Genomic DNA, 18,203 nt, shown 5'->3' with positions numbered 1-18,203 from the left:
TATGAGTCACTCTCCTGTGTCATTTCATGCTCCTAGCCCAAATTTTCCAGCAGTATTGATTCTACTTTCTTTTCCCACTTTTGCATTCCAGACACCTATGTTTATCAATCCATCTTGCTAGGTGTGTGCTCAGTTCTTCTTGGGCACTTGCATAAAAGCTTTCAATTTCTTCTTCTTCAGCATCTATAATTAGGGCATAAACTTGAATGGTGGTTATGATGACAGGCTTTCCATGACATCCAATTGATATTATTAGGTCAGACTTTACATTATAGTCCCTGATTGCTTGGGCTACATCTCACCTCCCTATTAGAGTGATTCAGTTTCTTTCGTTTATCATTTTTCAAGTTAAACAGTTCGTAATTTGCTGACTGAAAATGTCCTAATTCAGTCCACTTTAGTTTATTCACTCCCAGGATTGAAGTACTTAACGGTTCCAGTTCTCATTTTAGAATTTCAAGCTTACCTTGATTAACACTTCTCACACTCCATGTTACTATTATATGCATCAAACACCTCTGGACTTTTCTTTTGCATCCATTCACATCAAAAACTGAATGTCTTTTTGTTTTCAATTCAGTTGCATCATTAAGAATGATGTTACTCATATTTATCCTCTGCTCTTGCTCAAATAGTTGATGGAGTGCTATCTGAACTGGGGCTCCTGTCTTCCAGCACTATATATTTTCCATCGTGGATCATCTCATCATAGGGTTTTCAAGGTATGAGATGATCAGAAGTGGTTTACCTTTGCCTTCTTCTGCACGGTACTGACCAGGGTTAGCTGAAGAGTCATTGCCATTGCCATCCTCTTCCAGTGTCAACTTCCACTACTGCTGCTGTCCAGCAGCTACCCTTCAAGGATTCCTCTCCCCACATCAGCATCAGAACTGCCCATTCTCTTCTGCTGATGTGATTGGTGATTCCTGAAGTAGGTGGATACGTCTTAGTCTGGTGTCTCAGCTGTGACCATTCTGTCTTGAATTACTCTGCTAGGAGCCTAAACTCCTTATGGCAGGGATGTCAAACATGCAGCCCATGGGCCGAATCAGGCCCCCAAGCAACAGGCTGTCATCTGCTTCCTTCTCCCTCTCTCTTGCCTCCTTCTGCATAACAGCTTGCTTTGCAAGGCTTGCTCAATTGCACAGGAGCTACAGAGCAAAGTTTCTATTGTCTCCATTGGCTGAGACTCCTGAATGGGGGGAGGGAGAGCTTGATCTGCCAAATTCTCTCAATTGCACAGCAGAGCTGTGAACCGAGCCTCTCTTTCTTCGATTGGCTGAGGCTATTCCCCCTCCTGGCCACCTGAGGAAGGAAGGAAAGAGCCATAGTTTCCTTTGTCCAGTTCCCTGGATCACATGGGAGAGATACAAAGAAAGCACCTTTAAGACCAATGAGTGCTAATGTTTTAAGCATGTTTAATTTTAAGGGTTTTTTTAAAAAAAATCTTTAATTGTGTTTGTCTGTGTCCTTAATAAAGTTTACATCTCTGCTACCTGATCTTAAATAGATGCACACATGGCCCAGCCTGACATAGTTTGGCTCAACAAGGTCTCATTTATGTCAGATCCAGCCCTCATAACAAATGAGTTTGACACCCCTGCCTTATGGTATTGGTCTCAGTTTCACTGGCACAAGTAAACCCTCTCAACCATGCTAAGATGTGAGTCCAAGAGGGGAACAACATCTACTACTTGATCCTTTTGACCAGAAATGCCAGGGACTGAACCTGGAACCTTCTGCATACAAAACAGATGCTGTGCTACTGAGACACAGCCCTTCCTTATCTCTAAAAAGTACTGCTCTGTCTTCATTATGCCACGCTGAGTCTTGTATATTGCAATGATGAGGAAGCAAAACCAATGTATGCAAGGGGTTTATAAATTAATTGCTTTCGAACTGATCCAACTTGTTTCAATCATAAATGTGAGGGTTCCTCTGATGGAGCCATTCAAAATGTAAATTAAGGAATCAATATTCTGATTTAAGGCAATCTCTTAATGCTTACTCTGGAGTAAAGGGGCTGATTCAACAGCTGTATCATAAAATCAAATTTTCTAAAGGAAGAATCAGATTACTAAGGGCAATGTTTGATAGAATATACACATAGAGGAAGAAACTCCTTGGATAAACCAGGTGTGCAATATAATCAGTTCTATTGAGAGCATTTTAAAAAAAAAAGGTACTGCATCTGTGCTACTTATAAGTAAACAAATGTAAAGAAGCAGAAACATTGTGTACAGTCCAGACCTGCTAATTCTCACACTTTGGTCAGGAGACTTCTACCCAAGACTGGGCTCTTTCTTTTTCCTGCTTTTAAATATGATTTCTAAATTTGGATTTCCTGATTGAACCAGGCAGGGCTAGTAGACAGCTGAGACGTATAGTACAATCCTAAACAGAGTTAAACCCTTCTAAATCCATTTAAGTAAATGGGTTTAAAACAGTGTGATTCTTTTAGGATTGCATTGCTAATTCATTTGCATAGGTTGCGCTCACATTTGACTAGCCCTGGTTATAAGTATGACAGCATGGTTAAAAGATTGTTGAGATACAACTAACCCACGTTAGGGGATTTTGATCATTTGGGAAGAAGAGATCTGTAAATTTTATTTGATAGGACTGATAACACACTGTGCCATTTGATGAGCTCTAATCCAAAATATTGGGGAAGATCCTAGCTCTGTCCTATTAATCTACTTAGCAAACACTAACATCAAATGGTTCCAGCCCTATCCTACTATTCTACTGACCAAAATTCAATGCCTTATTCCAATTCTTCCTCAATGAAAGACACATTTATGTTGGAAGAAGGATCCTTAGGCTGGAGAAAGGTATTAAACATTTCTCAGTGCAGTGGCAGAATAGGGGTAATATTCAATTCAGTATATGCAGACATATATGTGAAGAAAATTAGTGAAAATTCTTCCATTGATAAGAACACAAATGAAGGCCTTTAGAAGATCCAACTAGTTCGGGGACTTGTTTCTGACATAGGCTAGCGACTTGCACTCTCCCTCCTAAGAAGCCTACTAGTAAAAGATGACGGAAATAGCCCCCTCCCACCATTATTCTTCCCCACCATGGCAATTGGCATTCAGAGGCACACTGCTTCTCTGTATCATGGCCAATATCAATTGTCAACAAATTTGCTTAATCATCTTGTAAAGTTTCCTGTCCTCTAATAAGGGCACTAGTTCTAAAGATCCATTGAACATTTTTATTAGAACAACCATTTCATCTTTTAGCTTGTTAAGAACTCTCAGATGTCTGTTGTTCAGATCTAGTGACTTGCTAATTTATGCTAGAACTTCATCTCCTGTCACTTCTGTGTGACTTCATTCTTCAAGGAACTTCACACAAAAAGTGGGACTGGGATAGCTATCCATCTTCCCTTATGACAACCATTTAGGATTACTGCAGTTTCCCTGTCTTTCTTGTATAGCCCTTTCCCACTTTTATGGAACTGTTTTAGTGCCTTGGTGGCTGCTTTTCAGCTTCTGATGTAATGATACAAATTACGATCACTTGTTTTCTTAATGAGAGGCTGCTCAACTTTTAAATAAAGATGGGCACAAACCAGCTCACAAAGTTAAGTTTGTAATGAATTTTGGCTGGTTTGTGGTGTGCAAAATGATGTTCATGTTCATGGAAGGGTGCCCAGCATGAACATTCTGTGAACTTTGGTGCTGTTCATGGTGTTTCATCAATGGATACATTTCCAGACTGTCTCCACCCATTAAACTGTTTACAAAACTCCAATGCGATAGGGGGCAGGGTTTTCCAGCCAATAGGAGCCTTCCAAAGCTTAACAGGCACTGTTGACTGACAATAACAAAATTCTCATTCTGTCATATGGGATCAGGATGCTATAAATATTCTCAGTTCAGGTCCACACCTTTTTCTCTGTTGGCTGTTACACAGAGAGACAGGGAATTTGTTAAAAGCTGACTTGCAGAGCACATTCATTTATTCCCTCCTGACTGAACTCCTCTTCCTTGCTGGGATTTGACCAGTACTTCAGGGGATCAGTGTCAGCAGTCTCAGGGGACTTGGTGAGGTATTCCCTCACCATCACCGCTGCTGAATCCTCTGCCATTATCTGCTTGGCATCTGTGCTTTGTAATCCTGGGATTCTGTGGGAGGAGTTTATTCCTCCCAAGATTGTTCATTTTAAAAAAAAAGTTTAGTAAATTTTATGAAGCAATACAATTTTTTAAAAAAATCAGGAACAACCAAAATATAACAAAATGGCGAGTGCAAACTTTTGCATTCCCCAAATTCTTCATCAAGGCTGGAAGTTAAGTTCAAAACGGATGGAGAAGATAAGTTTGTTGGCCAAGCCTAGAAGTCCGCAGTTTGAAGAGCCCTTAAAATGGAGACCCTGAGTTGCTGCAGACTGAATTAGACTCTGTGGCTGCATTGAGGCATTTGGTTTAACCCCTGTTTAAAAAAAATCTGTCGCTTAATGCACTTGTATTGTGCTCACACTGCACTGGGCTGGTTCTTCTCTCTCCTCACATGCAGAACAATCAGCTTGCCTGTGATATACAACTCTAGCAAGTGGTTTAACTGGGATTAGACCTACCCCTTCATGCTAGGATTCTTAGCAACTTTTCCTAAGCTGGTCTGCTCAGAATTCTACTCAGCTTTACTCAGTGGAGCTTACTTGCTGGAAAGCGTTTTTAGGATCGCACTGCTAATTTGGATTTAGGATTCTGGAAGAAAAACCAACTCTGGTTGAACTGTGCACCTGCATTTGTATGTCCTGGAAAACTGGATTATGATTAAGTAACCAGTTTGATGTAGTGATTAAATGTACAGACTCTAATCTGGGAGAACTCAATTTGATTCTCCACTCCTCCACTTGCAACTGATTAAATGGCCTTCGGTCAGCCATAGTTCTCGCAGAGCTGTCCTTGAAAGGGCAGCTTCTGCGAGTGCTCTCTCAGCCCCACCTACCTCACAGGGGGTCGGTTGTGGGGGAGGAAGGTAAAGAAGATTGTAAACTGTTCTGAGGCTCTGAGATTCAGAGTGAAAGGCAGGGTATAAATCCAGTATCATATTATTATTATCCCCATTTCTTCATTGTGCTCTCTGCAAAGGAAGGGGGAAGAGCTGGCAGGGGCAATGTGTGCGAGAGGCTAGCATAAGCTGGTTTCATGCGCACATTTTTATTTAACTGCTGTTAAACTGGACATCTGAATGATGTCTTTCATACAAAGCAACACTATCCCACTGTACTGTCACCTCTCCTTCCCACAGCTTTTCTATCCAGGAACAGCTGTACTCCAATCCATTCCATCCGGCTGCCGTCCTGCTCACTGTTCCTCTGTTCTCTTTTCATTCCTTTTCACTATTAGCATATAAACAACAATGTGTTGTACAAGGAATGTTGTATTGGCTTTTCACTGAAATCACGGAAGCAATTCCTTGGCTTGGCAAATTAAATCCAAGCATCATTAATGCATGATTCACTCCGCCGACGCTGAGATATCAATCAATAGTATCGACCTGTCTAAGTTTGGAGGCTGAAATTTAAATTTGTTGTGGGCGGTAACGGTGGATGGGAAAAAAGGTTTTCCATCATACTCAGGAGCATGCAGGATGAAAATGGAACTCTCCAGGACTTGTTTTTTTGGAAACGTGCAGCAACGCAGAAATAGAAGACCGAGTGTTTGCTGCAAGGAATACTCTTAATTAGATTCATCTATAAGGCTCAGCAGCTGTTCTGCAGACAAACAGAAAATCTTTGAGATTTCTGTTGGCTCTCCAGAGACACTACTGGATGGGGTTTGTCCTCCCTCTTCTCGGCCCCGGCTGAAGAGATCCCTTTGTACAAATGATCATTATCTGTTTCTGGCTTCAGACAAGACAGGATATCTCCACACACACACACACACAATCTCTATAGACGCAGCAAATATTTCTCCATTTATTATTTTGGCTTTCTCATCTCAGCAATGCCACTGAAACAGACTGGCTAGCGTTCTCTGCCAAGAGCTGGAGGGATGCCTGACACAGCATGCGTCAGTTATGAAGTATAAAAATGCAGATATCTATATCTTGAGGATGTTTTTCTCCCCTCCAAAGTGAGATTTCATTTCCCTTTTAGAAGCAAGCACTGGCGACATTATTATTATTATTATTTTAAAGAAAAAGAAAAATAGCCCACTCTGCTGCTCTCCATGCCAAATGGAAAAAAAATTCCTCCATGATGCTCTGATGTAGCTATTTCTTGCAAATAGTCACTTTCCAGCAGTCTCTATCTTGATACTCTAGAACAGGGGTCCTCAACCTACGGCCCGCGGGCCAGATGCGGCCCGCTGAGGACGTTTATGCGGCCCGCCGGGTTATGGCAAAATCAGACCGGAAGTGACGTTCGACCTAAACTTGCGTTAGCAACGCACACTTCCGGCACTGGGCTGAGGCGGCGGAGACAGAGTGTGAGGTGATACCAAGGTGAGGTGAGTTCCCAGGCTGGGGTGTGTGGTGTGGGGAAGGGAGAGAGATGCAGAAGACGGAGAACTGACGGCCCGCGGCTTTGTACAGTAACGGCAGTCCGGCCCTCCAACAGTCTGAGGGACAGTGAACTGGCCCCCTATTTAAAAAGGTTGAGGACCCCTGCTCTAGAAGCTTTTTCCAAGGCAATCATTTTCATGAAAGTTAAAAGGGATTTGAGAGATATACCATGCCCTGTGTGAGTTTCTTGCTATTCTTGATCACAGCCTCCCAAGTTTATCATTACCTTGGTATTGTCAGGATTAACTTGGCTCAGGGCTTTTTTTTTGTAGCAGGAACTCCTTTGCCTATTATGCTACACCCCCCCCCCCCAATGTAGCCAATCCCCCAAGAGCTTACAGTAGGCCCTGTCAGAGGAGCCCTGCAAGCTCTTGGAGGATTGGCTACATCAGGGGGGTGTAGCCTAACAGGCAAAGGAGTTCCTGCTACAAAAAAAAGCCCTGACTTGGCTTACTTGCAACCAACCTCTAGCCTTACAGACAGGTTAAGGGCCAATGTTGATGGAGAAAATGATAGAGAGACATCGGCTGTGACTACACTGCTGGCTCAGGGCAGCATCAAAACAACCCAGAAGTGAGCCAGCCAGAAAAGGAGTGCCTGAGAGCATGCAGATGGCATGTGCCCCCCCCCCGCTGAACAGGGATGGACTGTGGGTGCCCTGGAGGAGCATCCAGAGTGGCCATGCGCCCATCTGCTGCTCCCTGGGCACTTCCTGGCCATCCAGGCAGCCAGGGAGGCACCTGGGAGCCACCTCAGATATTAGATAACACTTTGGAAGTGGTAACTTCCAGGCAGATGTGTGCATTTGGACACACTTTTTAGATCTGCTCACTTGCCGTTGCTGGGGTGGCTTAAACCACCTGTCTATAACCAGCCATCGAGGAGATGTGCCTGTTTGCAGAAATAACAGGACAAAGAAATGTCTGCATTCATTTCCACTCAGCTTTATCCTTTTCCCTATATATGATAATTCGGCATTCAACTTTATAATTGATAGTCCCTTCTGGAGGTGCACTAATTTCTCTCCTCTGTGGATTACCATGTATCACTTACTCCAATAGGAACTATGTCCAAGAGTGCACTAAGAGGTCTTAGTGGACCATACACGGAACATCAGTCAGAAATGTGATGTGGTAGCTAAAAAGGCAAATGTGATTTTGGGCTGCATCAACAAAAGTACAGTGTCCAGATCAAGCGAAGTGATGGCATCACTTTACTCTGCTCTGGTCAGACCTCACCTGAAGAAGAAGATATTGGATTTATATCCTGCCCTCCACTCCAAAGAGTCTCAGAACGGCTCACAATCTCCTTTACCTTCCTCCCCCACAACAGACACCCTGTGAGGTGGGTGGGGCTGGAGAGGGCTCTTACAGCAGCTGCCCTTTCAAGGACAATCTCTGCAGAGCTATGGCTGACCCAAGGCCATGCTAGCAGGTGCAAGTGAAGAAGCAGGGAATCAAACCCAGTTCTCCCAGATAAGAGTCCGCACATTTAAGTACTACACCAAACTGGCTCTCTGCAAACCTGGAGTATTGTGTTCAGTTTTGGGCACCACAGTTTAAGAAGGACAAGCTGGAATGCATCCAGAGGAGAACCATGAAGATGGTGAGGGGTCTGAAAACAAAGTTCCACAAGGAAAGGCTGAAGGAGCTAGGTATGCTTAGCCTGGAGAGATGACTGAGAGGCAATATGATCACCATCATCTAGTACTTGAACAGCTGTCATATAGAGGATGGTGTGGAGTTGTTTTCTGTTGCCCCAAAAGGTCAGACCAGAACCAATGGGTTGAAATTAACATTAGGCTAAACATTAGGAAGAACTTCCTAAGAGAGCAGTTTCTCAGTGGAACAGGCTTCCTCAGGAGGTTGGTGGGCTCTTCTTCTTTGGAGGTTTTTAAACAGAGGCTAAATGATCATCTGACAGCCATGCTGATTCCATGAACTGAGGCAGATCATGAGAGGGAGGGCAGGAAAGGTGCATCAGTGCTTAGTTCTTGTGGCCCTTTCTTACACACCCAGGGAAATGCTGTTTGTCACTTTGGGGTCTGGTGGCAATTTTTCTCCAGGCTTGTAACGTACTCGAGGCGGAGACGAGAGTAGGGCAACATTGTTTATTAGGAGCACGTTGCAAGAGAGCGAACACGCGGGCCGGGCCCCGCTTATGTACATACCCGGTTCAGCCTCCTGTACAGGTCAGGCCAATCCTGGCCTGTTAAACTTCCCGCCGTGGATGTGGTAGGCGGGGATTCCGCGCCCCGTGCTAGAGGTGCCTGGGATGCCCAGCCGCCTCTGCGCGTGGGCGCGTATTTCAGCCAATACATTACACTCATCCCCCCCTAGTTAACGAACATAGTCTTTAAGATACGCGGGCGGTCGGCTCTCCCTGGTGGACCGTCTGGGAAGGTCCTGTGGGGGGGGGCGCTGCTTCCCTGGCGGGCACGTCCGGGGGTTGTGGTGCCGCCAGAGGCGGCGGGTTTGGTTCCTCGGGCCGGTCGGGCTCGGTGGGCCCCTGCACTTCGGGCGGCGGCTCTGCTGTCGTTGGGGGCGCGTCGTCTGGCCGGCCTCTGGTTGGCTCCGCCTCCTCTATGTCCGCTGGGTCCTCGGGCAGCGTCCGGCGGCGTAGCTGGTCGATGTGCCGCCGTAGGACCTGGCCCCCCTCGGTCGATATGTCGTAGTGGCGGGACCCCGTTACTCGTAACACTCTGCCCGCCACCCATTCGGGTCCCCTAGCGTAGTTCCGGGCATAGACGGGGTCGCCTGCGAAGAACCCCCTTGCCGCATCCCGGACCTCGGGACTTCCGCTGGGGTCAGCGGTCCTGTCGGGGTGTAGTCGGTCCAGCCATGTTATGAGTTTGCGCCCCATGAGGAGCTCGGCCGGACTGACCCCTGTGGCCGGGTTGGGGGTGACCCGGTTATCGAAAAGGAACGCAGCTAGTCTGTGGTCCCAGTCTCCCTGAACGATGCGGCTTAAGGCTTCCTTGGTTGTGCGGACCATCCGCTCCGCCTGGCCGTTAGTGGCCGGGTGAAAGGGGGCGGAGCGAATGTGTTTAATCAGGTATCTATTGAGGAACCCTTGGAAGTCCGCCGCTGTGAATGCTGTCCCGTTATCTGAGACTATGGTATCCGGAATACCGTGGGTGCACAAGACCCTGCGCAGCGCTTTGATGGCGGCGGCCGCTGAGGTGGACCCTACGGGAATGACCTCCAGCCATTTGGAATAGGCGTCCACAATGATCATGAAGATTTGACCCTGGAATGGCCCCGCAAAATCGATGTGGAGCCTCGACCAGGGCTTCCGGGTGGACTCCCACCGTGTGGCGGGGGCGCTGGGGGGCTCAGGCCTTGACTCCTGACACGTTTGACACCTGCGCACCCACGCCTCAATCTCCCCGTCCATTCCCGGCCACCAGACGTAGCTCCTGGCTAACGCCTTCATTCGGACTATGCCGGGATGGGTCTCGTGTAGGGATTCCAGGACTCGCTTTTGCAGCGGAGGCGGGATCACCACCCTGCTTCCCCATAATAGGCACCCCTTGTGCGCGGCTAGTTCCTCCCTCCTGGTCGTGTATGGTTTGAATTCTTCCCCCATGTTCCCCTCCGGCCAGCCCCTCATCACCCAGTCTAGCACCCTCGTCAGTGTTTTGTGTTTCTGTGTTGCCTTGGCGACCTCCGCCGCGTGGAGGGGCTGCTCCGGGAGGCTCTCTATCATCATGACCTGGTGTGCGGGGGCGGGGTCTGGGCCTACTTCTGGGAGCGGCAAGCGGCTGAGCGCGTCCGCGTGGCCCATGGCCTTGCCTGCCCTGTGCACCAGTGTGTACGTGTAGGAGTTGAGGAATTGGTTCCACCTCAACACGCGCTGTGAGAGAATTTGGGGGGTTTGCCGGTCAGGGGCCAACAGGCCTAGGAGAGGCTTGTGGTCGGTGGCAATAGTGAACCTCCGCCCGTACAGATATTCGTGGAACTTGCGGACCCCCGCCACGATTGCCAGTGCCTCTTTGTCTATTTGCGCGTAGTTGCGCTCGGCTGGTGTCAGTGTGCGGGAGTAGTATGCGACCGGTACCTCCCTCCCGTCGGGTAGTTGGTGCCCCAGGACTGCTCCCACCCCGTATGGCGACGCATCGCATGCCAGGATGACGGGGAGGCCCTCGTCAAAATGGTGGAGCACCGCATTAGACACCAACACATCCTTGACTGCCTGAAACGCGGCCGCTTGGCGTTTGCCCCAAACCCAAGGGGCTTTTTTGTCCAGCAGGCGGTGCAGGGGCTCTGCTAGGGCCGCCTTGTGGGGGAGAAATGAATGGTAAAAGTTAAGCACCCCCAAGAAGCTTTGTAGCTCCGCTTTGCAGGTGGGGGCTGGCGCTTGCACAATGGCTCGGGTCTTCTCTTCCGTTGGGTGGATTCCCGCTGCGTCTACGGCGAACCCCAGGAACTCCACCCGTGGGACCCCCAACAGGCATTTCTCCCTCTTGACTTTGAGCCCCGCTGCCTGGAACCGGCGGAGTACCTCTCTTAGGCGGTTGCCGAATTCTTCGGGGTCCGGGGCGGCGACTAGCACGTCATCAAAAAACGGCTGGACTCCCGGGATCCCTTTCAGGAGAGCGTCCATTATACTCTGGAAGATCCCGGGAGCGACGCTAACCCCGAATTGGAGCCTCCTCACCCTGAAGGCCCCCCTGTGTGTCACTATCGTTTGGGCTTCCGCCGTCTTAGCATCTACCGGGAGCTGTTGGTAGGCCTGTGCCAGGTCCAGCTTCCCGAAGATCTTGGACCCCGCTAGGGCAGCCAGAACGTGGCTTACCACCGGCACTGGGTAGGGGTTATCCTGCAGTGCCTTGTTTATCATGCATTTATAGTCTGCACAGATCCGCACCTCCCCGTTTGGCTTGATGGGGGTTACGATGGGGGTCTCCCAGGTGGCATAGTCCACAGGCTCCAGGACTCCCTGGGCTGTGAGGCGGTCTAGTTCGGCCTCTATTTTTGTCTTTAAAGCGAACGGGACCCTCCTCGCCTTGAGCCGAATCGGCCGGACCGTGGGGTCTAGCGGTAGGGAGATGGCCGGCCCTTTGTAGCTCCCTAGAGACCCATCGAACACGTCAGGGAACTCTTGGCATATCTCCCCGAACCCCCTGGGTGTTAGGGTTTGCCCCACCCCTTCCACCCGGATCCCCAAGGGTTTGAACCACGCCAGTCCCAGCAGGGTGGCAAGCTGGCGCTTTACCACCAGGATGTCCAGCGGGCCGTAGAAGGACCCCCGCTCGACTTGCACCCGCGCCCACCCCGCGATTTGCACCGGATTCTTCTGAAAGTCCCGGAGTATGAAGTTCGCCGGCCTTATTTGCAGCCGCTGGGGGGGGGCACAGCTTCCTCAGGGTTTCCTCCGCTATAATGGAGATGGAGGAACCAGAGTCCACTTCCATTTGGCAGGGGTTCCCCTCGATGAGGACCGCCATTTTGATTTTATTGGGGGTGGAGAGGGGCAAGTTCAGTACCTGCAGGGACGTGGAGTCCGTGGAATGGAACTCCGCCGACTCGTGATGCGTGGTCGGCCTCCGGCGGTTGGGCTTGGCTCGGCAAGCCCTCGCAATGTGGCCCGTTTTTCCGCAGCTCCGGCAGTCCCAGTTCCGGTATCGGCAGTCCCGCCTGTCGTGGGGGTCGCCGCAGCTGGCGCACTTGGTGTCCGGAACCCTCTCCGTCGGTGGGGGTCGTTCGGCCGCTCGGGGGCGTTGGGCGGCTCTGCTGGGTGGCCCGGCTGGGCGGCGCAGCTGGTGGGCTTCTTCCTCCTCTGGGCAGTCGTGGTCCAGCTCCTCGTGGTGGGCGGCTTCTGTCCGGGCCTTGGGGAAGGTCCTGGAGGTCCTCTCGAACGCCACCGCCTCGCTGAAGGCGCTCTGGAGGGTGAGCTCTTCTTTGGCGAAGAGCTTCTGCTGGAGCCTCTCGTCGCGGAGGCCCCACGTGAATCGGTCGGCCAGGGTGTCTTCCAGCTGGGGGAAGATGCAGTTCCCGGCGATCTTGCGGAGAGCCGCCAGGTAGTCGGCGGCCGATTCCCCCACGGCCTGGTCTCTTCGGTGGAACAGGAACCGACGGGCCACCCGCGAAGGCTGTGGCGAGAAATGGCCGGTGAGGAGCCTGATGATCTCCTCGTAGGACTTCTCCGTGAGGCGGGCGGGAGCCGAGAGACCCTTGGCGATCTCGAACGTGGCTGGCCCGCAGATGCTCAGGAGAACGTCCCTCTTTGAGCCTGCGTCGGTGACCTTGTTGGCCCTTAGGTAGAACTCGACCCGCTCCGCGTAGGACTCCCAGGCCTCAGGATTGGCGGGGTCGAATGTCTCGATGTAGCCGGTGGTTCCGTTCTGTGTGGCCATGGCGGCGGCGGTCAGGCCTCGTGGTTGCCCTGGATCTCCGTGGTAGCCGCTGAGGCTAACATCCCATCCTCGTCGCCAGTGTAACGTACTCGAGGCGGAGACGAGAGTAGGGCAACATTGTTTATTAGGAGCACGTTGCAAGAGAGCGAACACGCGGGCCGGGCCCCGCTTATGTACATACCCGGTTCAGCCTCCTGTACAGGTCAGGCCAATCCTGGCCTGTTAAACTTCCCGCCGTGGATGTGGTAGGCGGGGATTCCGCGCCCCGTGCTAGAGGTGCCTGGGATGCCCAGCTGCCTCTGCGCGTGGGCGCGTATTTCAGCCAATACATTACAAGGCTGGTTTTGCCTGGGATCTTGGAGAGTCCCCCCCCCCCGCCCCAACATCTTCTGGGCTTGGAGCAGGGGTCACTGTGTGTGTGTGGGGGGGGGAAGTATTTGAGAAGTTCCTGCATTGTGCCATAGGTTGCACTAGATGACCCTGGAGGTCTCTTCCAACTCTATGATTCTGTGGTAACCCACACCTTACAAGTGAGCTGCATTTCATGGTGGCTTCAATTCAAGAGCTGTTCTGAATGCCTTCCTTTTAATTTCATGAAAGCACACCATTTGAGGCAGACAATCACCCCTAGTGTCTGTTTGCAAGGCAGATTCCAATTCTGTAGACTTACGGAAAGGTTTCCTTTACTACAAGCTTGAGATTCCACTTTCTTGGAGTTCATTGGCACGACTAGGTGGTTTTAAGGCCAGAGCAAATATTTCTTTGGGCCTGTGCTTATATATGGTATGTTTTTGATTACACATAAGATGATTCAAGGGAGGAAGCTGGAGGGGGAAAGAAACAGTGAATTTTTCAGAACAACAAAAAAAAAGAGACTTTATATGGAGAAATGGTACTATTTTCCAAGGGGAATGGGGCACCAGAAGAGGAAAGACTCTGTACATAGTGGCAGAGAATGGAATATGGTGTTGTGTATACCTACAGAGAGATGGGGAGGGAGAGAATATTGAATGAGCAGGAGAGAAAATAGCCCAACCAAAGCTGAAATGGATTTCCTTGTGCCTAAACACAAGACTGAAATTATGAAAACTAATCAGAAAAATTACAATCTAGAAGAAGAGGAAGTATAAATAGTGGATTCTCCTGGGTGTTGGTTATCTTTTCATAACTTCACAAGGCAAAAGAGGGTCAAAGCTAAGGGTCAACAGGCCTTCATCACAAGGGGCACCTTGAAAGATCACATTCCAGAGAGTGTAGTTTCCAAAAAACTGAGCTGCTTGAGATCATGAAGGGCTTTTTTTGTAGCAGGAACTCCTTTGTATATTAGGCCACACACCCGTGATGTAGCCAATCCTCCTAGAGCTTACAATAGGCCCTGTAAGCTCTTGGAGGATTGGCTACATCAGGGGTGTGTGACCTAATATGCAAAGGAGTTCCTGCTACAAAAAAATCCTGTTGAGATGTAGCATTTTGCAGAAGTCTGTGAGAGGGTCCAACAAGTTGGTCAACTGTTCAGCTGTTGTCATCCAGGTGCCTCTGGAAGCTCACAGACAAGAAATGACAATCAGGCAACTACAGATCTCTAGCATTATCCCTACATTCAGCCGGTCATTATTTTCATCCCCACTGCACACTCCAGCTTTCCACCAAAGAGCCAGGGCAGCAAACATGGCTCTCTCCTCATCCATTTTATCCTCACCACAGCCCTGTGAGGAAAGTTAGGCTAATGGCCAGCCACAGTTACCTGGTAAATCTCATGGATTTGGGAATACCCAATCCTAGCATTGAAGCACTACCGAAAATCAGTTGTACATCAGTAGCTCAGGTCACCAATTTAAAACTCAAGTATCTTCAGTTTCTCCCACAAAAAAAGATCTGTGGAAGAATTCTGATGTCAAAATCAGATTTCCATGATTGAACAGATACATTGACAATAGGGCGTGGACAGCTGGCAATTTATTTTGGAACCAGCCACAAGTAACAGGAGAACTGTAGCACAACGAAACAAGTAAAAAAAAATACATAGAAAAATCCAGCACTGTTTTGCCTTGTGAAGAGTGTGCCAAACAACTACAGTTTGCTCATCTTCTGTAGTCAGGAATGAAGGAAATTGTAACTGCCAGACCTAAATTTTCCATTAATATACTAGGCCAAAATTGAATGATTAATAAAAATTCTTATTTTTCATCTTCCCCTTCTAAAGCTTGTATTTACCTTAACAGCATAGAACCTCATCCCCTATCCTACACTTTGACAGATACCCGTTTCTTCTTAACTCCTTCCCCGCCCTCCCCCCATTTAGGAACACCAGCTTAATTAACTAACATTCAAGATAGGGTAAATAATTTACTAACACTGTATAGTTCTTCACCCCAGAATGCCCCTGGCCTGTTGATGCTTAGCTGACACAAGACAAGAAGCTTCACTTCAGCCCTCCAGGAAGGCAGAAGCTCAGCTCCAGATCTCAAAGAACAGATAAGCAATGTGAGAAAAATCTGCACAGAACATCATGGGGGGTTAGCAGAGTGTGGCACTCTCACAGGGAGCCCAAAGCTCTTTTGGGAGCCGCTTCTGAGCTTTGAATCCAATACTCTAAAGCAGCACCAGGATTCAGATTGATTCCAAAGCTTACCTGAAACACCATAAAGAGGGCTAGCTTTTAATTGCTTTTAATTAAAATTGCTAATTTTAATTTTAATTGTTTGGTAGCAGCAATAAACTTGGGATAGGTTGGGGATGTGATCCTCTGCTGGATGCTCATACTGGAAAGCTGCTAACCTGTGTTGAAATATTTATCCCAAACAATAGGCACTGGGATATCTGGACAGAATTATAAAAAGCATAGGTAAGCCTATGGTGCAATGTCATGTGTCCAAGCAAGGTCCTGGTAGATATCAAGGCAAACTTTTATGACCAATGACATTTAATCAATTGGAGGGGGGTATCTGTCTGTAATACAAAGGCGAGGTTAAAGCAAAAGTATTCCCATCTGTCAATTCAAATAGGAAACTGGAGAAACAGGTGCAAAAAGGATAGGTCATCAATAGAATTTAATCCTTAAAATACAAATTGTGATAACCAGTTACATGGATTTCCGTTACATTGTCGGTTTAAAACAACTTTATTTAGTAAAATATGGTAACAATATCTATTTCTTGCATCGTTAATAACTTCTTTTTATCTAACCCATATATTACTTTCTAACCACTCCTCCCCCCGTTACTTGACCCCCTCCGGTGTTATTTACTTAAAATACTAACATTTAAAGGTATCCTTAACTAATAAAAACAAAGATTAATATTCTTCTTCCTTCTAAGGCTTAATCATTATCAAAAATTGTCCAATGTCCTTTTATTTTCCACTCTTTTTCTACATATTTTCTAAACTTTTTCCATCTAAACTCCATCTTAAAAACTTCTAAGTCATAGTCTCTTAAAATTCTTGTTAATTTGTCCATTTCACTCCATGTCATAACTTTTACAATCCAATCCCATTTTTCTGGTATTTTTTCTTGCTTCCACAACTGCGCATACAGTGTCCTAGCAGCTGAAAGCAAGTACCAGATTATAGTTCTATCTTCTTTTGGAAATGTTTCCATTTGTAATCCCAACAGAAAAGTCTCTGCAACTTTCTTAAATTCGTATCCCAAGATCCTAAAGATTTCTTGTTGAATCATCTGCCAATACTTTTTTGCTCTTTCACATGGTAGAAAGAACCTTCATGTTTTTTACATTTCCAACATCTATCTGGCATTTTATTGTTCATCTTTGCCAACTTTGCCATCTGTATTTCTTTATTTACATTAATTACTCACTTAATCATTTGAGATTCACTACTTCATCTTCCGTTGACCATTTTAAAAGCAATGTATATAATTTTGAAATTAATTTTTCATTGTCTCCAAGCAGAACTTTTCCCATTTCTGTTTGCTCTCTTCTTATTCCTTCAGTTTTAATATCATTTTCCACCAAGCTCTTTATTTGTTGCATTTGGAACCAATCATATTTATTATTCAAATCTTCAGCAGTTTTCAATTCTATTTTGCCACTTTGTATTTTTAATAGTCGCATCAACCATCACCAGTGGTCTGACCTAGCCTCAGATCACAAAGCATGGAGGCACACCATCCACCATGCTGTCTCTTCCTTTGAGAACGCACACATAGCTGGTCTTGAGGACAAAAGGAGATTGAGGAAGAATCACACTGCTACAGCATCAACCCCAAATCAGACTTTTCCCTGCAGCCACTGTGGCCGGATCTGCCTGTCCCGCATTGGTCTTGTCAGCCACCAGCGAGCCTGCAGCAGACGTGGACTACTGCACCCTTCCTAAATCTTCGTTCGCGAAGTCAAGCCGAGAGAGAGAGAGTATGACAACCACTTTTCTTCACCCGTCTCAGCTGTTATTTTTATTACTTCTGCTGGCACTATCCATAATGGTTTTCTCTCATCCCCATACTTCTTACATTTCATCCAAGTATTTAGCAAATTATTTCTTATATAATGGTGAGAGAAAAAACCATCCATCTTTTTTTCCCCATAGTACATATAAGCGTGCCAGCCAAATTTATTTCCATGACCTTCCAACGCTAAAAGTTTTTTGTTTAACAGCGTCACCCATTCTTTTATCCATACTAAACAAACTGCTTCATGATATAGTTTTAAATCTGGTAATTGGAATCCTCCTCTCTCTTTTGCATCTGTTAAAATTTTCATTTTGATCCTTGGTTTCTTCCCAGCCCACACAAACTCTGAAATTTTCCTTTGCCATTTATTAAATTGTTTACTGTCTTTCACAATCGGAATAGTTTGAAACAAATACATTATTCTTGGCAAAATATTCATCTTAATTGCAGCTGTTCTGCCAAGCAATGACAAATTAAGTTTATTCCATTTTAACATATCTTCATCCATTTTACGCCATAGCTTCTCATAATTGTTTTTAAACAAATCAATATTCTTCATTGTTATCTCCACACCCAAATATTTTACCTTAGAGGTAACTTCACCTCCTGTTATCTTCTGCAGTTCCTTTTGTTTGCTTACTGGCATATTTTTACATAGAAGTTTTGATTTTTCTTTATTAATATAAAGTCCCGCCAGTTCTCCATATTCTTGTATTTTAACTAACAACAAAGGTGTTGCTTGTATGGGATTTTCATTTATAAACATTGTATCATCTGCAAATGCCCTATATTTGTAAATAAATCCTTTTACTTTTAATCCTTCTATTTCTTTGTCTTCTTGGATTTGCATCAGTAAGATTTCAAGAGTCATTATAAACAACAGTGGGGAAAGCGGACAGCCTTGTCTTGTACCTTTGC

The sequence above is a fragment of the Heteronotia binoei genome, chromosome 5 (genome assembly GCF_032191835.1).
Source record: "Heteronotia binoei isolate CCM8104 ecotype False Entrance Well chromosome 5, APGP_CSIRO_Hbin_v1, whole genome shotgun sequence".
NCBI classification, from domain to species: Eukaryota; Metazoa; Chordata; class Lepidosauria; order Squamata; family Gekkonidae; genus Heteronotia; species Heteronotia binoei.
Note: the sequence above shows the minus strand (reverse complement) of the source record.